Raw genomic sequence first — 23,937 nt, 5'->3', positions numbered from 1 at the left:
ATATATATATGAATATATACATGTACCCATTGTGAGCAGGGATTGTCTATGTTGCTGAATTGTACTTCCCAAGTGCTTAGTACAGTAAGCACTCAATAAATAAAATAATAATAATAATGATGACATTTGTAGAGTGCTTACTATGTGCTAAGCACTGTTCTAAGCGCTGGGGGGATACAGAGTGATCGGGTTGTCCCACGTGGGGCTCACAGTCTTCATCCCCATTTTACAGGTGAGGTAACTGAGGCACAGTGGCTTGCCCAAGGTCACACAGCAGACAAGTGGCGGAGCTAGGATTTGAACCCTTGACCTTTGACTCCCAAACCCGTGCTCTTTCCACTGAGCCATGAATGAATATATATGTATATATATAATGTATACATATGTATATGTAATGTACACACACATATATACATATATATGTATGTGCATATAATTGTATGTATATAATGTGTGTATGAATATATAAATATAAAATATATAGTACCTCTCCCCTTCACTTCCATATGTACGGCCTCTCCCCTATAGGGCATATTCAGACCATACATATGCTTCCACTCCTTTGTTCTCACTTATGCCCATTTTTCCACAGATCAGTAGCCAGTACACATTATTGCTATATTCAGGTTGCAGACATAAGCCTAGCCCTGCCTGGGTACACAGTCACCCCCTACAGCGTGAATTTGTGTACTCCGAAGATCTGGGTTCTAGTCCTGGCTCTGCGATTCCCATGCTGTCAGATTACAGATAAGTCATTTATCTCTATGCCTCGGTTTTTCCATTTGCAAAATGGGGGTAATCATACCTGTCTTTCCCTACTTCACAGGGATGCTGTGAGGACGGAAACGACCTATAAAAGGTGAAGCATTTGGAGAACTAAAGCCCTGAATAAAATTAAGGTATTGTGCGGTGCACCCCCAACACACACACACACACACACACACACACACACACGCACACAAAGTGCTCCATAGAAAAAGTTGACCAGTTTTTTTTCGACCAAATTAAATCTGTCCTGCCCAAGCAGAAGGCTTAGTAAGTCTGAATTCACTGCTTAATCACTCTTCAGCCCACAGACGCATATGAGGCGGGATTAGATCTGGGAGCTGGAGAGAAGAGGAAGAGCAAACCATAAAAGGCAAAAGTGCTTATGCAATCGGAAGAGAGAGATTCCTTCCCAGAGATGGATCCCCCGGCTCCCTCAGCTCCCTCGGGCTTTCCCGGAGGAGATTCTCTCTGCCACCAGGGGAGACCTGGTGGTTGAAGGGGGTGGATGAGGGAAGACTGGAGGAAGACCCCGGGCTGGTGAGGCATCCAGACCCACATCTGAGCTTGGACAAAGGTCACCTGGCTGGGAGCTGAGCCTTCGATAAAATCCTGAGGTGTGACCTGGATCTATGGCACATCCTTGGATCCCACCCTGAGACCAGGCCCTTCCTGACAGGCACTCCACCCTTTTCCTGGGGCTCCTTTCCCTGTTCTGTGCTGCAGCGCTAAAAAGTGAAGGGTGCCTGGGATTGGGTGTGAGACCAAATGACTCACAGGGCTGAAGTGGAATGTACATACACACACACACACACACACACACACACACACACACACACACACACACACACACACATTTATATGCACAGATGCAATACTTTACATACAGACATGGAGATAAATGCACATATATAGAGATACACATACCCTTACACACAGACATGCACGCAAATACACAGATGCACAGACATGCGCAAACACACCTTCCACAGTCAGGGATTCCCTCACACTCTCCCTGCCTCCCTTCCCTCTCTCATGCCCCTTGGCCAGATGAAGCCGGGTGGCAGTGGTGGCATTTGATACCAGGTTGGCACTGTTCTCTCCCTACCTTGGCCCCCAGCCTTTCTGATCTGTATTTTCTGTGTTAGATAGTCTCTTCCTGGGTTCTCCACCCCCATGGGGGAAGTGTCTCCCTGGCAAAAAATACCTTGAAAACCACCCTCCCTTGGCATTTCTAATTAAAGGCGAGTGGGTGGGTGGGCGGGCAGGAAAGACACCAGGGAGGGGGAAAAGATTTGGGAATGAGAAGCCAGACATGCAGGAGAAACAGCGAGAAAGGAAAACCGGAACTGAGAGAAACATCGAGAATGGGAATCCAAACCCAGAGGCTCCGCCTAGGTCAGGGGAGTTGGAGCCAGGGGGAAATGATGAGTAAGAAAGGTGGAAAGGGGTGTAGGAGGGCAGGAGGGCCAGGGGCCAGCTGGAAATGGGGGCCAGACAAAGGTCAGAGAGCTGGAAGTGGAGATGGTGAGAGTGGAGTCCTGAGCCACAAGGGAGAGAGGGAACAGGAGGAGACAGAGGAGATCTGAGGGGGAAGGGAAAGGAGAGGGTATTAGAGGTGCAATCAGGAGGGACAGGAAGAGTGAAGAGAGAAAGAGAGAAAAACAGAGAGAGAGGAAGAGAAGGATTGGGGTGGGGACAGGATGGCATTAGAAGGGCATGCTCCAGGAAAGATGAGTGGAATCTGAGGGGGGTGAGGGGGAGGTAACAGCTGGACAAATATCTGGGAAAGACAGGAAGAGAGGAAACAGAGGAGAAGAAAAAGAGATTTGGAAGAGGGCAGGGAGAAGGTATTGTAATGGCCATATAATCCAAATTATGCTGGACAAATATCTGGGAAAGACAGGAAGAGAGGAAACAGAGGATAAGAAAAAGAGATTTGGAAGAGGGCAGGGAGAAGGTATTGTAATGGCCATATAATCCAAATTATGCAGAGACTATTTCCCACCACAAATAAATTAGGGGCCATCTTGTCTTCAATATGTCTGAGATGAGATGAGTGATGAGTGTACTTTAGACTGTGTCCTTTAGACTGTGTCTAAAGACACAGTGTGTCCTTTTAGAGTGTCCTTTTAGACTGTGAGCCCACTGTTGGGTAGGGACTGTATATGTTGCCAACTTGTTCTTCCCAAGCGCTTAGTACAGTGCTCTGCACACAGTAAGCGCTCAATAAATACAAATATGATTGATTGATTGATTGGTTGTCCTCCTCCTGCACCCCGGAGGAGTCTAAAGACCTGCCCTCAGACAGCTCCCAGTCTGATTGGGGAAGCAGAACAGACACACAGATAGCCCATGTAGACAGTCAGCCCCAGACATAACAGGAATGGGATGAGTAGGAGGAGGGGGATGAGTGGTACTAGTGGCTTGGAGAGTTGCAGGAGTGAATCCAGGAAGACTTCTTGGAGGGGGCATCCTAGGCTTGTTGTTTTCAAGAAGAAGAAGGAAGATAAAACTCAGCCAGAGAGCGGGGGGACCATCTCAGATATAAAAAGGGGCTCATGGATGGAAGGATAAAGAAACGCATTTACTGGGGCTGGAGGGGGCTAAATTTAACCTAACAACGGCACCCATAACAGGGACAAACTGTCCCTTGTGGTGCCACAGCTGCCCCTGCTGTCGGCAGCAACTGGTGCTGTTTTGCCATGGGTGTGCCCTCCATCCCCTCACTGCCAGTAGGATGTGAGTTTGAATTGATTTCCATAGTGGTGGTGACTTGTACGGAATCTTCCACACTCTCTCGCCCAGTCCCTTCCAGGGCTTACTGCATGCACAGTGAGACAATTGGTGGGGGAACAGAGTGGCCAGTGACAGCACTTGCGGGTGCCAGGAGCTCAGACACATGTGATATTATGTGTGTCATGCTGGGCACAGCACTGTAGCATAGTGACATCATATGGAACATTTTGGGGTGGTCCACCTGCACCCAAAGTATTTCTCAAGGAGGACCCTGACTCATGTCCTTACTCCAGCGCTGCTGCACTCCTTTCTTGGTCCCCATGACCATAGCCACTGCTTCTGAGCCATGGAACTTGATCACAGGAGTTGAGATAAAGGGTGGATGGGTGCTTAAAATGAAAATCCCAGACATAAAGGTGACCAATCAATCAATCAGTGCTATTTATTGAGTGCTTACTGTGTGCAGAGCACTATACTGAGTGCTTAGGAGAGTCAATTCACCAATGGTATTTATAAGGTCTCCCCACCCCCCTGGCCCTGCCACAGTCGACCACCTGATCCTTCTTGGGTTCCACTGGGAAGGACTGTCCCTCAGCTCCCTGGAGGCAGGGAATGGGTATCCGACTTCTGTGCTTTCACAAGCACTCAATACTGCACTTCACACTCAGAAGCAGCTCTCTAGACATCTCCAATCAGCTGATTCTCCTCACCACAGCACTAAACAGAAAGAAACCAGGACAAGAAGGAGACAAAGCCACTTCCCTTCCACTGATGGAGGAGGTGATCACGTGCCTCGGTGAGGTCCCAGCTGTTCCCAATTTGGGTCAGAGAGGCCCTGCTGCCTGCTGTCTGGGGGGGCTCAACAGTGATTCAAAGCAACTCGGGCTCAGTGCAGCAGGACTCTGGTGTGCCTTTTCCCCTCTCAACTGCTGCCACCATAACCCCACTGGTCCTTGGCAGGGGGCCAGAATGGTGCCAGCTCTATCTGCATGGACCCAGAAACCAAGTGTGGTAGGGAAGGGTTCCTCTCTGTCAGGGGACACTCAAAATCACAGATGCATCCTCCCTGCTGACAGTGTCACTGAAGGACATTATCATATGTTGGTCTCCCCCATTGGAGTGGAAGCTCCATGCAGGCTGGGAAGTGTCATTTCCTCATTCTCTACTATTACCACTACAAAAAATCCTTCTGGGTGTGACCAGGAATAACAGAGAACTGCAGTTTGCTGAATCTCACCCCATCAGAAAGAGGAGAACTGTTCTGGGGCTTCAGGACAGTGGGGTCAGAACACTGTTAGCCTGGGAAGTCAGTGGAAAGTCAGCTGGTGGTCAGTGGGTGGTCAGTGGGTGACATTCCTTCCCAAGAGAAGTTTTGTCGGCAGAAAACACCAGCAGACCTGGAAGAGTCTGGCTGAACTCCACATGATCTCATCATCCTCAGGTTATATTCCCGGCTTCTGGGGCTTGCCCCAGTCTCCCTGTTTCTGGTCCCTGGCAGGGGTAAAAAATGTCAAGGTGCCATTAGAGCTGAGAGCATCCGGACACAAAGTGTCGGACACCCAACTCTGGCCATTACCAAATTGCTCTCTTTCAAAAGTCATTCTAGGTCATCTCTTCTGTCCCACCTCAGGACTCTGTAGGATGGTAGAAGAGTTGTATAAAACTCATGGCAACTCTGTCCTGGAGCTATTTAAAGGCAAGACTACTCCACCAGCCAGACCTGATTGGTTTAGTCATTCACCTTCCAAGAGGCAGGGGACTGGGTCAAATGATCTCTGTAGCCCCACCCTCCTCCTTCCTCCTTTCCCCCTAGCCTACTTGCACTGACTTTGAAAGAATGAGAAAATTCCTTCCTTTTTCTTCAAGCATCCCAAGGAAGTTTTGTCTCAAGGCTTCCTTTTCCTGGAGCAGTTGAACTCCTTGGAGGGTGAGAGATCCAGAAGGGGTCACCCCACTGAATGAAAATGGGACCCAAATTTTTTTGACACACTCCATCCAGAGACAACTGCAGAACAGAAGCTGGAGCATGTGTCTGGGTGAGGAACAGCCTCCTGTTCCTCCTGAGAAAACTCTTTTTCAAGCCACTGAATTGCCTTTAAAGGATTTCTTCACTCAATTCTCCAGCCCGCATTTCTCCCTGAAAAGGAAGCAATGGGCCGGCCATACGAATGGTGATAATTTTGTGTGGGAACAGGTTGGGGTGGGTGGGCATCAGGGATGGGAAGGAAGTTGGGCAGATCTGTTGGACCAGGGCTGTTCTATGACTCGGCTAAGACCAAAACAAGGTGGGGGGACTAGAGTGCAGCAAGAGGGAGTGATATCTGCCATGGTGAAAGGGAACTGCCTTCTCGGAGGATTTGGGGTGAGTCAGGGAGCAGTAAGAATGACATTTATTGACCACCCACCCAGTGTAAGGCACTGTACTAGCTCTTGGGAAAGCATGACAGAAGCTGGAGATATGTTCTCTGCCCTCAGGGAGCTTCCACTCTGATAGAGCCTTGCCAGTGCCCTCCTTGGTGGAGATGGCTGGAGAGCCCCATGGGAAAGAGGGGAAGGCAACACATCTCCTGGGGGACACCTCCTCTCCCCCCAACCCTGCCCCACTGCCCAGATATTCTGGGCTTCCCTTTTCTAGTCTTCCCCAGGCCATCTGTAGTTTGGGGGGAAAAAAATCAAAGGAACAGTTCTGAATATGGCCCCATTTAAGGCAATCCCCCAGAACCCATGAGGCCTCGATTACTTATACATTTTAAGGACACTGCTCTTCCTAATCAGAATTTTTGATAATTTACTCCCAGGATCCCCTCCTTTCTCTCGCTTTCTCTCCCTCCCTCCCTTCCTTCCCTCAATCAATCAATCAAACATATTTATTGAGCACTTAACTGTGTTCAGAGCACTGTTCTAAGGCCTTGGGAGAGTACAGTGCAATGGCTCCAGTTCCAACCAAATAGTCCACTATCCTCCCTACCACTCTGCATCTTGGGACAACTGAATCCCTGTTCTGTGCCTCAGTTTCTTCATCTGCAAAATGGGTATTGATCACCTCTTCACTTCAGTGATAATAATGGCAGTCATTAAGCTCTTATTGTGAGCCAAGCACTGTCCTAAGCCCTGGGGTAAATACAACACAACCAGATCAGATGCAGCCCCTGTCCCACAGCGGGGCTCACATGCTAAGTAAGAGGGAGAGCAGGTATTGAATCCTCATTTTACAGATGAGGAAACTTAAGCCCAGAGAAGTGAAGTGACTTGCCCCAGGTCACACAGCAGGCAAGAGATGGAGCTGGGATTAGAACCCAAGTCCTGCTCTGCCTCTGCCCACATCACCCCTCACTGCCCCCACACACACTTTTAAATTTCAGACCCAGGCCACCTCCTAGAGGAAATTTTCCCAGTTCACACTCCCTTCTCCCGAACTTGCCCCCCATCAGCTCACTCCTGTCATAACACTCCTTTTTGTCTGCCAGTCCTGTTGCCTCTTCAGCCTGGGCTCTCCCTCCTTGCTTGTGGGTGAACAGTTTGCCCACAGTGCAGTTGTTCAATAAAGCTTGTTAACTTTCTGTTCTGCTGCTTTAACCTTGCCTTGCCCTCATTGGGGACTCTCTCTTTAGGAGGGCCAGAGAACATTTCCTGAGAGACAGTGAGGGGCCAGTTGGGATTCCTTGCTATTTCCCAGAATGGAGGGAACCCCAGATCAGAGAGGGACCTGCTGATCCAAGATCTCAAAGTAACTGGGGTTACTGGATGGTGGATTATTCATTCCCTTCAGCAATTCTCACCTTGAGATTCTGCAGTCTTTCTGAGCACCAGCCCCAAGAACACAGACAGGAAAGGAAGAAGACCCAGCTGGTAAAAGAAAGAGACAAACAGAGACACACAGAGAGGCACAGAGATAATCTCTGGGGAGAATATGGCCAGCCTGGCACTGCCACCCAGGAGCTAGGTCTGGCACCTACTTTTCATCTACCTGGACTACACCAGATGTTTCCACCTGGTCCTGCACCATCTTAGAGGATTATAGCTAATGTCTGATAAATATTATTTTGACTGTAAGCTCACTGAGGGCAGGGAAAGTGTCTACTAACTGGGTTATATTGTACTCTCCCAAGTGCTTAGTACAGTGAGTAAGCACTCAATAGATTCCCATGTTTCAAAAGTTCTGGATGGAAAATCCTCCCGGATCAAATCTCCATAGTCATGAGTCCCCCTGGACAGAGTGTCCGGAATCTGCCGCTTCTCAAAGTTGGTGACTCAAGCTGTCCCGGGTTTAGTTAACCTTATTTCTTAGAACCATTCTAAAGCCCATTGGTATCAAGAATCTGCTGGTCTCTAGAATCCAGGCAGCACCTAGAATCTAGGATCGACTGACCCCTGATAACCTCTAGAATCCAATGGCATCTCCAACTTCTTGACATCTGGAACCCAGCAATATCTAGGGTCGAATGACAACCAGACCCCTGGTGACATCTAGAATCCAGTGGTATCTTGACTCCTGATAACCTTTAGAATCCATTGGCACCCATAAACTGGAGTTATCTAAAACCCAAGGATACTTTTCCCAGTCCTTCCATCAAGTATCATGTTAGCTCACAGGGAGGAGAACTTGTCAGGCAGGGGAAAGGGAAAAAGGTGCACCCTTTACACCAGTAAATAAGGTCTTTGTTGGTTTTCTGATTGTTGTGGTTATTTCAAGCTTTGCCTATTGACTCCAGTGAGTGCTTAAAAGCACTTTGAGGAAATTCATCTGCTGAAAACATCCCACGCCAAAGACCCCCTTCCAACTCTGCCCACGAATATGAACTTGTCTCCTCTCCATCCCAGTTTGGGGTGGGCTGGGGGGTTGGGAGATGGAGGCCGGGGCCAGATGCGGGGCTCCATTTGTGAAAACATCATTTGCCTGGAGCCTGGTATTCTGCAGGGTACTATGGGATCCTGTTCCAAGTCTTTCACCTGAGAAGCATCATGACCTAGTGGAAAGAGCACCGGCCTGAGAGTCAGAGGAGCTGGGTTCTACTCCTGGCTCTGCTACATGTCTGCTGTGTGACCTTGGACAAGTCACTTAACTTCCCTGGGGTTCAATTCTTCTGTTCTCCCTCCCATTTAGACTGTGAACCCACTGAGCGGCAGGGACTAGGTCCAGTATAATTAACTTCTATCTACCTCAGCACTTTGAATATTGTTCAGTTCTTCTGTTCTCCCTCCCATTTAGACTGTGAACCCAATGAGTGGCAGGGACTAGGTCCAGTCTAATTAACTTCTATCTACCCCAGCACTTTGAATATTGTTTGACACCTAGTAGCAAATACCATTTGCTACCACTCTTAGCCCCAGAGGGTGAGTCCTGTTACTGGGTTCAGCTCCAAACCTGAAAGCCAGTACAGGCTAGACTCAGACATTAATCTAGGTTGCCTAGGGACAGAGGTCAGCATCCTCTCCCAATTCCAGTACCAAAACCCAGGTCAGCCCCAGATACGGTTGGAGACAGAGATGCAGAGCTAGACTGAGCCTCAGGTCCTGATACTGTCACGTTCATGTCATGGATCTACCAGGGAGTTGGCAGGCAGATGCCATGCCTGGCAGTCCCAGTGCCAGGCTCTCAGGGAAACGGCTGTTGGCTGCAGACGTAGAAGGCCCCGGCAGAAGGAGAGTGGCCAACAGGATGGTCAGCCTATGCTGTCAATCTAACAGCCCAGGGTGGGCAGAAGAGGGTGATGTGAGGTCAGTGGGGCTCCCCAGCTCTGAGTTCTCAGAAAGATGTAGAGCTTGGGGGGGCAGGAACAGGAGCTAGAGGCTTTGGGAGGTGGAGGAGACTTTGAAAATTGGGGAGGAGGCTTGAGGCATCATTGCTAGATCAATCCCTTACATATAAATCAGTGGAAACAGCCAGAAGTTTCCAGAACTCTCAGACTTCTCACTCTTGAGAACCTCTCCCGGAACAAAGCTGTTTTCCAGAAGATGTCGATCACTTGTTTGATGACATCAGCTGGAGCACAGCCAATTGCAGAGGAGGAATAGGGCAGGAGGCGGGAGCTTAGAAGAGTTTCTAAAAACCCTGAAGCCAGGCAGTAAGGAAGGGATTCCCTGGGAAGGAAGGAAGAAATCAATCCATCAGTAATATTTATTGAACACTGACTATGTGCAGAGCACTGTACTAAGCACCTGAGAGAGTACTAGAAGCAGCGTGGCTCAGTGGAAAGAGCACGGACTTTGGAGTCAGAGGTCATGGGTTCAAATCCCGGTTCTGTCACTTGTCTCCTGTGTGACTTAGGGCAAGTCACTTAACTTCTCTGTGCCTCAGTTACCTCATCTGTAAAATGGGGATTAAGACTGTGAGCCCCCCGTGGGACAACCTGATCACCTTTTAACCTCCCCAGCACTTAGAACAGTGCTTTGCACATAGTAAGTGCTTAATAAATGCCATTATTATTATTATTATTATTATTATTATTACTAGACAACAGAATTAGCAGACACATTCCCTGCCCATAATGACCTTACAGTCAAGAGGGGGAAGGAAGACCAAATCTTGGTCTGGCAGAGGCTGACAAGGACCTGGGATCGGGGGAGCAAATAAGGGGAGTGAAGCAGAATAAACACTTGAGTTTAGTTAAGAGTGAGTACAAGGCCAGGGTAAGCATGCTAATGCCTGGATCTGGCTTGAAATTCTTTTATACAGTTACTGGGATGCTGAAGTCCTTCTACCAAACCGAAGCTCCTTGTTTGTTTTTTATGGCATTTGTTAAACATTTACTATGTGACAAATACTGTATTAAGCACTGAAGTAGATACAAGATAACCAGGTTGGATGTAGTCTGTGTCCCACAAGGGGTTCCCAGTCATAATTTCCATTTTACAAATGAGGAAATTGAGGCCCAGAGAAATTAAAAGTGACTTGCCCAATGTCACACAACAGACAAGTGGAAGAGTTGGGATTAGAACCCAGGTCCTTCTGACCCCAAGGCCTATGCTTGTGGCCAGATTGAGGGCCACTAGAGTGTTCTTCATGTGACCCTGCTCGTTCAGAGACTGGCTCACTTAGGGAGAGGCTAGAAGCTAGGGGCACCTTCCACCCTGCTTATCTGAACTGTGACTGCCACCCAAGCTGCCCGGAGAGCTGAATCTAACAGTTGCCAGGTGGTGACAGAAAACTACCAGACACTTTGGAGGTGCATTTGCCTAATAAGTTGTTTTGACAAACAGGCCCCTGAGTTACAACTGGGAGTATGGCACTGAAAAGTGCCTGACATGTAAATGACCTAGGCACTGTAAAAAGAAGAAGAGAGTCCTCATTCAGTAGAAGGGGCTGGGTCAAAAAAGGAATTTCTCCATATGGACTAAGAACTCCAAAAGGGGTCTGGGGAAGAGAATCTAGAAACCCACTGAGCAACCAGACAGCCTGCTCAACCCCATCTGGGCTCTCTGCTGCTGTGGGGAGAACCAAAGAGAGAAAAAAACATGGTTTCTGCCCTCAAGAGGCTGACATTCTATTGGGATAAACAGGACACACACACACACACACACACACACACACACACACACACACACACACACACACACTCACACACACACACACACACACACACCGCCCCCCTTTTCTTTATCATTATCACCAAGAGGAGGAGGTGAGGCTGGAACAGCTCTGAGGAAGGGGAGGGTCACTTGTCGGGGTTTAGAGCAGGGAGGAGCTCCGGGACAGGGATCAAGGAGAGAAGGACAGTGGAAGGAGAGAGGAGGTGTGGGGAATAGGAAAGGGGCTAATAACTCAGTTGTTGCCCATTTACCCCAGCTGAGGGAATGTGCCAGAGGGAGGGGGTGTGAAGAGCTTCAGGCCAGCTCATAGTGTTTCCAAAGCCGCTGCTGTTCCAACAGTGAGTTCTCCCACTTACAGCTCCAGAAAGGGGAATTATGTATGAGTCAGCGCAATCAACAGAGCAGGTTAAATGGCAACCTGGGTCCCCAGCAGTCTGTTGGGGCGACACCCATCCCTCCAGGATGCAAAGCACTTGTCAGACTTATTGCTTAACATTACCGTATTTACTCACACACTTGCCACACTTTTGAGCCCCGTTTCCCAGGCTCCAAGCTGAAGTGCAGCCAATACATGAAGGGCAATGAAGTAGTGGCCACAGTTCGCCAAGGGAACAGTGGTACAGTTCCCACCCAGGACCATCTTACCCTCACCCACCACCTCCTGCCAGGTCACCAGGGGTCATTTTTGAAGTTTCCATTTTCCTGTGCCTGTGGGGATTATGAAGGGGAGGGAGCTTTGTCCTCCTGTCTGTCCCTCTTCCTGTCTCACTAGAGGACAAGGAGGGGCCATGTCTTCTCCCTGTGCTGTCTGCACACATACACACACAGCATTCACACACCTCTCAACGTAGGAACTCTGCCCCTCTGGGGCCTTGGTCCCCACTGGGGCCTTGGTCCCCACTGTTAACTGAAGGACTGGGAATGGACAGACACTCCTGACCATGTCTGCTGGTTTCTGCTCATGTCCATTGGCTTCCACGCACTGTCAGAGACTTCTGAAGGCTGGATCCTTGTGTTGGTTCCCCATCTCCAGAATGGGCTGCCTGCCTGGTGCCAGCAAGACTCACAAGAACAGATTTTTTCTCCTTCCTCCCACCTGCCACCCATCCCTCCCTTCCGGCTCACTCGCCCTCTGTCCCGAGGCATGGTGGCACCTGAGCCGGCTCAGACAGATGGGAGGCCTGGATCCCGAACTGCCCAGAGTTGGAGGCTCCCCTGAGGTCTGTTGGAGGCCCCCTCCAAGCCCTCACAAGCCCCCAGACCTCCTGCAGCCAGGGCAGGCGATGGCTCAGAGGCAGGAGGGCCAACTGCCAGGATGCAGAGGAAGCCCAAACAGAAGGCAAGGAGGAAGTGGAGAGGGAAAGGCAGGTTGGGGGCTGGTAAGGAAGAGCTGCGAGGTCATGGAGGAGTTTGATTTGCTCGTAGGGACCCAGGGTGCTCATCAGGGCCCAGCTCCATCCCCGCCAATTCCATCCCCACTGTAGGAGCAACAAGCAGCAGGCAAATCATTGTGGCCTAGCATCAAGAGCCCTGAACTGGGAGGCTGGAGACCCGGGTTTTAATCTCAGCCCAGCCCTGCTATGTGACCCCGGGGAAGTCACTTAACCTCTTTGATGTCTTCAGATTCAAAATGGGGACAAGTTACCTGCTCTCCCTCCATTTTCAACTGTGAGCCCATTGCAGGACAGGGAGGGGGGTTCTGATCTAACTATCTGGTATCTACCCCGGCACTTAGCCCAGGGTTTGGCATGGAATAAATAGCTTAATAATAATGATGATGGTATTTGTTAAGCGATTACTATGTGCCAAGCACTGTGCTAAGCGCTGGGGGAGATACAAGTTTATCAGGTTGTCCCAAGTGGGAGTCACAATCTTAATCCCCATTTCACAGATGAGGTAACTGAGGCCCAGAGAAGGGAAATGACTTGCCTAAGGCCACCCAGCTGACAAGCGGCAGTCGGGATTAGAACCCATGACCTCTGACTCCCAAGCCCGGACTCTTTCCACTAAGCCACGCTGCTTCTCTTAAGAAATAACAAACAGTTCCAAACCAGCCCTGCAGAAGATACCACCCTCCTGGGGCAAATACCTCTGGCAAGCTAGCATCTTCAATCTCTCAGATCCTCTGGTGCCAGCCCCGATGGGTAAAGCAGAGCTGATTTATCTGCCAGCTTCCACCTCCCATTCCCCTGACCACACACCATGCCTCCCTCCCTCTGGCCTTTCTGGGACCCAGATGGACACAGGGGGCAGCTAGGCTCTACTGCCCCCAGCTCCATCCTCAGAGACAGGGACTTCACGCCCCCTCTCCATCTCCACGGAGAAGGGAAAGCCCACGTGGGGGAGGCTGCCTTCCTGAGGGTGGGTCCCATCTGTCTTGGCTCTGAGCCAGAGAGAGCTGCCTCTCCCGGAATCTCTCTGGCTTCCGCTCTCTGGGGGCAAGACCTGGTTGGAGGAGGGGGGGATGCCAGGGGGACCCGAGGATGTGGGGGGCAGCTGGGACACAGACGGCTGGGTGACCTGGGTCCCAGGCTCCCAAGCACCTCCCCACCGTCCCTGCCGTACCTCTGACCTCACTCTGCTGGCACAGCGTTGCTGAGGCTTCGTTAATTGGGGCATCTCGTGACGCCAACCTCTTTCCCTAAAAGGAGTGAAGATCAGAATAGCAGCTTTGGGGAAGCCATGAATCCTTCTGTCTTCCTACTCCTCCTCTCCCCCACACACCCCCACCCCAGCTGGTGCTCACTCCCCATGATCCACTACTCCCCTCCTCCCTCTGCTTCCTTGTTCCTCTCCCTACTCCCTTCGCCCCCATCCCGGCCAGGGCATACGCCCCCTCCGTCCCCCTTCTCCCTCCGCTCCCTGTCTGTTCTCCTGCTTAACTTTATGCTGGCAGGCTGAGGTCCTGGGCCCGGTCAGAGGACCCAAATCTAGGGGAGAGAGTCTCCCCGCCATAACTCTGAACATCCAATCCAAAAATCTTTGAGCTGAAGTGCATCCACAGAGGTCATTTGGTTCAATCCCCTGCTTCCAGGCAGATGAATGCCTAGTCTGCCTAGGACATCTGTCCAGTTTTTAAAGATTTCCAAGGCTGGAGGTTCTCATGGTTAGGAAGTTCTTTCTTACATCTAACCTACTTCTCTCCTACTACAGTGGAAAACATTAATGGCTGTGGGCAGACTGGTGGTGGCGGGGCGGGGCGGGGGGGGGAGGTGGGGTGGATGTCAGTTGCAGACAGCCTCTCCTCTCCTCCTCTGGACCTCCTAGGTCTGGCCGACCAAGTTTCAGACCCTGGAAAAGCCCCCCACAGAGGAACCCCTGCGGGACTTGGATTTCCTCTACTGCCTCCCTGGTAGCCCCAGCACCTGTCTACATGTTTTGTCACCTGTCTACATGTTTTGTCACCTGTCTACATATTTTGTTTTGTTGTCTGTCTCCCCCTTCTAGACTGTGAGCCCGCTGTTGGGTAGGGACCGTCTCTATATGTTGCCAACTTGTACTTCCCAAGCACTTAGTACAGTGCTCAGCACACAGTAAGTGCACAATAAATACGATTGAATGAATGAATGAATGAATGAATACCCAAACCAGGCAGGAGCCATCACCCTCTGACTCTCCTTGAGGGCATCGTCCACCTTGTGGGTGGTCCCTAAAGGTCAAAACAGTGGGTCTAGTGGAAAGAGCGTGGAACTGGACATAGGACACCTGGGTTCTAAAACCCACTGCCATTTCCCAACTTTGTGACCTGGAGAAAACCAATCCAGGGGTATTTATTGAGTGCTTACTCTGTGCAAAGCACTGTACTAAGCATTTGGGAGAGTACAGTAAAAGAGTTAATAATAATAATAATGGCATTTGTTAAGCACTTATTATGTGCAAAGCACTGTTCTAAGTGATGGGGGGGATACAAGGCCATCAGGTTGTCCCACGTGGGGCTCACAGTCTTCATCCCCATTTTACAGATGAGGAAACTGAGGCACAGAGAAGTTAAGTGATTTGCCCAAGGTCACACAGCTGACAAGTGTGTGTGATAGATGGTAGACACTTTCTCTGTCCAAAATGAGTTTACAGTCCAGAGACTGCAAATCTCTTAGCTTCTCCGGATCTCACTTTCCTCATCTGTAAAATGGGGATAAAATACCTGCTCTCCCTCCCCTTTACACTGGGAGCCCTATGTGGGACAAGGACTGTGTCTAATCTGATTGTTTTAAATCTACTCCAGGCTCAGCACAGTGCTTAGCACCACTATGGTCACCAGGTCTATCACCATCACTGTAACATGATCATCACCATCACTGCCACAGTCACTCTCACTGACACCATCAGAGCCACAATCACCATCACTGTCGTTGTCACCATCTCTGTCCTCACGATCATCCCTATCACCCTCAAGGTCACCATCACCGACATCATCAGAGTCACCATCACCATCTCTGTCCTTATCATCATCACTATACGTTGATTTAAAGATTCAGGAGTGCTGGGGAACAGGTCTGAAGCCCCTGGAGAGGAAACTACAACAGGCTTTCAGAACCACCCTGTTCGCCTTGCCCCTTCCACCTGGAGGACTCACCCAGGGAACTATCCTACTGAGACAGAAGGGGCCACACAAGGTGGTCTGATCCAGCCCTCTGCCTCCAGGCAGGGGAATGGCTCAAGTATGAAAGTCCATTTGGTCAGAGGCCAGGGAAATGGGAATGGAAGGTGTGGTTGTTCTAGCGCTTTTATTCTTCTTCCCTCTGAGACGTCACCCGCCTCCCTGCTCCCTGCTCAATCCTTCAATCCTTTCTTCCTCAACAAACACCATCTCCTTACTGTTCTCCCCGTTCCCGTCTCCCACTCCCACCTCCGCACCATCCCATATGGCGGGAACAGGTTCCCATGCCTAGCTGATGAGATGCCTCCTTTCCCTCCTTCCTGTCCCTCCCCAAGGATCCATCCTGAGCAAACTTGGGAGCTCCGGAATTGTCTGGGACACCCTCGGACTGGGCAGTGATCCAAAGCCCCAGTGGGGAGGGGAGCTGGAAGTTGGGATTGCTCAGTCGAGCTCTCCCAGGTGCTCAACCATCCTACCTCCTCCAGGGAGGCTTCTCGGATTTACTCCTCCCTGCCTGGCTCTGCCAGCTTTCCCCCATCACAGAAAAAAAAAATACTTATATTATTGTTTCTAACATTTGTGGTCTTTGGTCTCTGACTCCAGAACTCATTTTATGCCCTTGAGATTTGGTTTTCTTTGCCCTGTAACCCCCATCAGACTGGAAGCTGCTTGAGGGCAGGGCCTGCCTTCCCCTTCCTCAGTCCCCCTGCATTGTGCTGCAGGGTCTCTCTCTTTCCAGGATGGGCTTTAACCAGATAGGGAGGGAATGAGGAGACCTAGAGAGGTGTCCGAGGAGCAGGGGGATGTTCTAGGTTTGACTCAGGGAACACAGGTGGTCTCCCACCACAGTCCCTACCCAGTTGGTGCCTTTCGAGCTCAGAATGGGGCCCCTTAGATTGGGCCCCCACATCCCCTGAGGAGCCTCACATCAGTTTCCTTGCCCCAGGAATGGCTGGAGAAGATTGAGGGCCAAGGTCCAGTCTCTGACAGGCTATTCTTTGGGTCAGCTGACCCTCCGTCCTTAGGGCGGGAGATGGGCTGGGAAAGAGGGGTACTTGGGTTAGGTATAGGGGAGACATTCTCAGTCCTTGGACGGGAGCCTTTGGGTGAATCTGGGGCAAAAACCTACAGCGTGAGCACATTCTCTTCTGAGCCTGCAGGGAGGGGAGCCCTGCCCTCCGAGAACCCAGGGGAAAGGGCCTGGGAGCCAGGAGACAGAAGCTCTAGTCCCAGCTCTTCTACTAACCTGGGCAAGTCAGTTCACCTCACAGGGCCTCAATTTCCTCACCTGTAAAGTGGGGATGAGACATGGCTATCCCTTTAAATGTAAGCTCCCTGTGGGCCAGAGACTGCATCTAATCTAATCTGGTTTCCTTGTATCTACCCCAAAAGGGAGCCCAGCACTTTGGCACACAGTGAGTGCTTAATCTTCTGCAAGTCAAATCACTTCTCAATGCTTCAGTTACTGCATCTGTAAAATGGGGATTAAGACTGTGAGCTCATGTGGAACAGGGATTGTGTCCATCCCGAATATCTTGTATCTAGCCCAGTGCTTAGTGCTGTGCCTGGCACGTAGTGAGCACTGAACAAATACCACAAAAAAATCAATACCATCATTATTATTGTCATCATTTAAAAACTGGTCTGGGCCAGACTCGCAATCCCCATCCATGTGGACAAATACTGTACAAGTTGAAAACTTAGGGAGGAAATGGGGTTTGGATGGTGCTGGGTGGCTGCTGAGTGGATGAGCCAAATCTGGGAAGACTTCCTGGAGGGGGTGACCTAGACCTCTACTAGATTGTAAACTCCTACAGGGTAGGGACCATGCCTACTCATTCTACTGTACTCTCCTAAATCCTTAGTACAGTGCTCCGTACACAGGAAAGTCTCAATATATACTATTGGTTGATCGATTGATTGTGTGATTAATTGATCAACCTGAGCTGCGTTGTTAAGGAAAAGAAGGAGCAGAGAAGGACAGGAGCCGGTGGGGGTGGGCAGTCCAACGGATTAGGTGATGGTGGGAGCAGGGAGAAGATGCTTACTGGAGGATGGGGGGGTGGCTCAGTCCCTCCTGCCATGTGTTGTCTCCTCCGCACTGGGAGGTACTAGAAATCTGGAGGTGCTGATCCTGGGTCACTCTCCCCAGCAGTGGGAACCACAGAAGATCTTGCCCTGGCTGGTGAGAAATGGGGGACCACGGGAAACCAGGTGAAGCTGGGGGAAACTAGGAAAAGGGAAAAGGAGGGGAAGCTGAGGGAAGCTGGGGAATCCAGAGGAAGTTGGAGAAGCCGTGGGAAGCTGGGGAAAGCCCTGAGAAGCCAGAAGAAGGCGTAGGAAGCCTGCAGGGGGAAGCTGGAAAAAACCTGGCCCTAAAGGAGGGCACACTAGAGAGGTGATTGCGGGTTCTGCAGCCTCTCCAATTGCACCAGAGAAGCACCGTGGCTAGAGAAGCAACGAGGCTTAATGGAAAGAGCCTGGCCTTGGGAGTCAGGGGCCATGGGTTCGAATCCCGACTTCACCACTTATCAGCTATGTGACTTTGGGCAAGTCACTTAACTCCTCTGAGCCTGTTACCTCATCCGTAAAATGGGGATTAAAACTGTAAGCCCCAAGTGGGACAACCTGATTACCTGGTATCAATCCCAGAGCTTAGAACAGTGCTTTGCACAAAGAAAATGCTTAACAAATACCATTATTATAGAGAAGCAGCGTGGCTCAGTGGAAAAAGCACGGGCTTTGGAGTCAGAGGTCATGGGTTCAAATCCCAGCTCCGTGAATTGTCAGCTGTGTGACTTTGGGCAAGTCACTTAACTTATCTGTGCCTCAGTTACCTCATCTGTAGAATGGGAATTAAGACTGTAAGCCTCCCGTGGTACAAACTGATCACCTTATAACCTCCCCAGCACTTAGAACAGCACTTTGCACATCATAGTAAGCACTTAATAAATGCCATCATTATTGCCCACAATTCAGCAAGCATCACTGTCAGCAGCAATGCCTCATTCGACCGACACAGTGACTAAACACCCGGAAATTGTTTGCCTTTCCTCTTCCCTCCCACTGACTCTCTCCCCAGTTCCTAGGCCAAGTTGCAGACTCCTCGGGCAGGCAGGGTCTGATAAAGTCCATCCTGTCCAATCCCCTGCCCACAGAGTAGCTCTTGTCTTATGCACCCCAGAGGGAGGAGATTTTCTTAGTGACAAAAGGACTTTCACAGCCTCCTCTAACCCTTGAGCTGAAGGGTTCAGGAACTGGGTGCTCCTAAATGGTGACAGGAACTTTCTACCATCTCTGCCGGATAAATCTCTAATTGATGCACCTGCTCCCAGAGAGATTCCGTGTTTGAGATGTGAAGTTGGATTTTTTTTTCCTTTGTTTCTAATTAAAAAGAGAATTAGTCATTGGCATGACACATTTATGGAAAATGCAGAGTGACATTATTACACCACATTATTAAGAAAATGAGCACAGAACTGGAGAATTGGAGAACAGCATCCCCGAGCAGGGTCAGGGACCAGAGAGCAACACTGTTTGAGAAAAAAATGACTCTGGAGTCCAAGTTATCTCTTTGATGAACTCCTCATTGTTCAAGTGTACTTCTTCTTCCCTGGCCCTCTCTGTCAGCCAGGGCCGGGGAATAACCCACTCACTTGTGTAATGAGTAATCCAGTCCGTCACTCGGGTGACTAACTCGTTGTCATTCAAGGGGTAGAGTAGGTGGAGAGGTCAAGAAGGGGGTGAGGGTGTCACTCCCTCTGAGAATGAGTGCCCAGGGCCAGGCCAAGGCCATTGGTGATAGTTGGGGCACCCACCTGCTGTTTATGCCTTTGGACTGGAAGATTTGATTTCTCTCACCCAGAGGAGGGTGTGATGGGAATGGGGGTGGATACCACGGAGGAAGAGGGGGAAAAATCTTCACCAACATCATCCCATCACCAGATTCTCTTCTCTCAGCATCTCTGTGAAGGGGAGAGAAGTAGGTATACCCTGTGAACAGGTGAGAAAACCGAGGCCCAGAGAGGGCCCTGGAAAGCAGGGTGCATGGTGGCCTAGTGGAAAGAGTGTAGGACCAGCAGCCAGGAGATCTGAGTTCTAGTTCCAGCCCCCTCTTACTTAACCAATCTCTTCTGCAATTACATCCTTGGTTCTGCCCATGTCCTGACATTTGACCTTGGGCAAGTCACCAAACTAATAGTACTAACTCTAGTACTTGTTAAGCACTTACTGCGTACCAAGTACTATTCTAAGCTCTGGGGTAGATAGGAGGTAATCAGGTCAGACACAGTCCCCGTCCCACATGGGGCTCACAGTCTTCATCCCCATTTTACATATCAAGTAACTGAGGGGCAGAGAAGTGAAGTGACTTGCCCGAGGTTGCACAGCAGACATGTGGCAGAGCTGGGATTAGAACCCAGGTCCTTCTGACTCCCTGGTCTGACTCTGACTCTGGGCCTCAGTTTCCTCATATGTAAAATGGGAGTAAAATGACCTCCCTCCCTCCCTCTTAGATTGTGAGCTCCAGTGGCGCATGGAGAACCAGGGAGAGACAGGAGGCTTCCAGTCAGCCCCCTACTCCTTCAGCCTTTACCCTGATTGATTGATAGATTGACACTGGTGATTGGGTTTCATTTTTTCTTCATACTCCGGGAAAGTGGTCTTAGTATCTTTGCAACTGTAGTGATCATGCTAAGAGTGGAGGATCTTGGTGAATTGCTCAGGACTGCCCAGGTCTGCCAATGTGGCCAAGAGATCCAGAAGGTTTGTGGACATGGGAAGAACGTCTAGATATTATTCTCCACACTCTCCTGGATGTGTCCTGCAGAAAGATCCTACCTTTGTCCCTGCTGGTGTCAGAGGTCAGACTGTGCTTCCTCCATTACTGTTGCCTTGGGGATGTTGTAGAACGAAGTTCCTGCCTCTTCACCTGTCTCCAAGCACCTCCCCACAGGGCCTACAGGGAGTGGTGTTGCTATGGAAACTTTTCAAGCTAAGCTTGCTGCTTTCTCAGTATCTGTTCCTTTGGTGGGAGTCTAATTCAGCTCCCTCCCCTAGATGTAATTCCAAAGGATCCAGGTGATATTAGCCCCCTGCCAGCATCACTAAAACAGAAGGGAAGAGGCAGTTCACAAATTTAGAGCTTGTTTGGACTCCGAATTCCATCAGTGTCCTTCAGTTGGAGTTGTGCAATACACTGGAAACCCCCTATCCCCACCCCCACCCCACCCCCCAACAAAAAATCTCCTGGAATTCTCCTTATTATCCAGGGCACAAGAGGGACTGAGGCCCAGAGAGGTTAAGTAAATTGTCTAAGATCACACAGCCGAGCAGTGGTGAAGAGGCTGAAGGCACCCTACAGTGCTCTGTTCCTATAGCCATGTGGGGGGATAGGAGCCAGATATTGAAGTTGTCTGGATTTGATCTGACATCCATTTTTAATTTTCCTCTTAGAGAGAGAGAGGGAAAGAGAGAGAAAGAGAGAGAGAGAGAGAGAGAGAGAGAGAGAGAGAGAGAGAGAGAGAAAGGAAAAAGAGAAACATTCCCTTAACAAGAAACAAAGTCCTCGATGGCCCCTGACGTTCCAAGTTTGCTTTGACAATACACCAGAGGTCAGGCTCTCTTTACTGTGCTGGCACTCGCCTCTGGATATAGAAATGACTGTAATTTCAGTAGTACATAAAGGCTGTTCTGGCTGGGGAAGGAAGGCAGAATTATGTATGAGCCTGGAGGGAAAGAAAACCTGCATTGTTTGCAAGTCAGTAATCAGCCCCAATAGGCTGGCCGACCTAGGGGTAGGAGGGAAACCAGCTGGGATCAAGATGCTTGAGGTGCAGACATCAAAAGGCAAGGGTTCGGTTTGAAAAATGAATAGCTATCATTTCTTTGTGACACTTTCCACTGCAGGATTCATTCATGTAAGTTTCCCCTGAGGCAGGTTACATGAACACAATGGCTTCTGCCATTACTGTTGTGGGTATTAGCTGGGCCGTTGGGTCTTGCGTGGGGTAGATGCTAGGCTGGGAGTTGGTTGGCCTGGCAGCAGATCCACTGGCTTGCTGGGTGCGTTGAACAGGCTCAACTCTCTCTGGGCTTCCATACCCTTCTAACATACCAAGATGAGGAAGATGAAGAATCGCTCTCTCTGGAAACCTCCCTCCTCCCCATCTCTATTATGTCCTCTATGCCTAATCTATTCTAATGTCTGTCTCCACCTGAAGGCTGTGAGCTCCTGGTGGGTAATAATAATAATAATAATAATAATGTTGGCATTTGTTAAGCGCTTACTATGTGCAAAGCACTGTTCTAAGCGCGGGGGGGGGGATACAAAGTGATCAGGTTGTCCCATGTGGAGTTCACAGTCTTAATCCCCATTTTACAGATGAGGTAACTGAGGCTCAGAGAAGTTAAGTGACTTGCCCAAGGTCACACAACCGACATGTGGGAGAGTCAGGATTCGAACCCATAACCTCTGACTCCAAAGCCTGTGCTCTTTCCACTGAGCCACGCTGCTTTTCGTGGGTAGGGATCTGTCTACCAACTCTGTTATAGTGTACTTTCCCTTGGGCTTATTATAGTGCTCTGCACTCTGTAAGTGCTCAGTAAATACCACTGATTGACTGTTCTGAGCATAGGGGTTTGCCCTGAGTCTTTGAACTTCCCTGATCTTGAGAGGGCAGAATAGAAATAGAAAGAGGTCTCAGCTGGGGCCTCCTGCAGCAAAATAAAACAATAATAACAATATACCATGCTGAGAACAGAAAAGTCAGGGCCAATTGAGGCAGGCTGGGAATTGAACCAGGGTGAGGTGGAATGGGACAAGGCCAAATAGAGCAGGTTTTCTCATGACCACCATTACAGAGCTTGTGCCCAGGTGACATCATTGGACCTGGCACTCCAGGAACAAAGGCAACTGATGGGATGGGAGAGGGTTCCGTATCAGATGCAATGTCACAAACAATTCCCTTGGTAGGAACACATCTAGATTGAGGATTTCAGGTGAGGAAGAGCCTTGTACCACCAGATGCTTGGGATCCCTGTCAGAGAAGAGACAGGATCCCTGCCCTCAGGGAGTTTCCAGTCTGACAGGGGAGTCGGGAAAACGATCCAGGTATTCGGTGACCCATATGTTGGCAAACAGACACCACAATGACTGGAGAGAGTCGAAGGAAGGAAACGGGTTGTGGATAACGCTTTCAAGATGGGGAGAGGTCTGGTCTGTCAGATCTGATAGGGGATGTATGGGAGTGACAGGATGGTGGAGGGGGAGTTGAAATAAAGTACAGTTAGAAGATTGGCTTGGGGGAATGAAGAAAATGAATTGATGAACGGTGAGCGAAGAAAATAACTACGTAAGATGGGTGAGTTGATGGAGTGTATTAACCTGGAGTTTTTGTTTGATGTGAAGGGGCAAGGGAAGGGAGAGGAGGAGGTGGAGTGTGGTGTACAGGGACTGGGAAAGAAACTTGGGGGCAGGCCTAGCAAGCAAGAGGAAAACACTGGCCTGCACAACAACCATAAAGATTGGCTCTGAGGCAAAACTCCCTTCCTCCTTCCTCTAGCATCTTGCCTCCAGCCAGTCTTTCCCCACAACATCTTCTGCTGTCCACTGACAAGCTCCTAGCTGGGAAGAGCCTGTTGGGAATCATGGCTACTAAGGCCTCAGAAAATTTCTCCTATTAATTGATCAGTAATATTCATTGAGTGCTTACTGTATGAGAGCATTATATTAAGTACTTGGGAGGGGTCAATAGAACAGAGTTTGCAGGTACAATCCTCTTTCTGGTGTGCTATTAGTGGGCTCATTTTGAATTTTGAAACATAGGAAACTGATGAGACTGAAAGCTTTCCTTCCATGCTCCTACATCCCACTCCTAAATCCCCTCATCCACAACAGGGCCACGTGTTTGATCCATAGCCCATCCTGCTTTCCCTGGTCCCTAACTGAGGCTGCCAAAAAAGGGGAAAGAGGAGAGAACCTGTTTAAAGTCTGTTAATGGCGCAACAGAAAGAGTTTCAGACCAGTATAAATGTATACAGACTAAAAAGCCAGCTGAAATGTAACCACAATGTCCCCACCCCCGCCCCCATTTTGGATCCATTCAGCTTTGGACAAACAAAATACCAACAGATGAATAAAAAATCTGGCAAGATTGATAAAGACGGCAGAACGATGAGTTCAAGTGGATTTTTCTGCTTTAAATGCATAGGTTACATTTCTTTATGCAGTCTTTAAATAATTCATTAGTCCCCGAGACAGTTTTATTAAGTCGGGAAGTACCACCCTAGAATTCCAAGTAGCTGTG

This window comes from Tachyglossus aculeatus, chromosome 18 (assembly GCF_015852505.1).
Source record: "Tachyglossus aculeatus isolate mTacAcu1 chromosome 18, mTacAcu1.pri, whole genome shotgun sequence".
Classification (NCBI taxonomy): Eukaryota; Metazoa; Chordata; class Mammalia; order Monotremata; family Tachyglossidae; genus Tachyglossus; species Tachyglossus aculeatus.
This window is presented reverse-complemented; position numbering follows the sequence as displayed.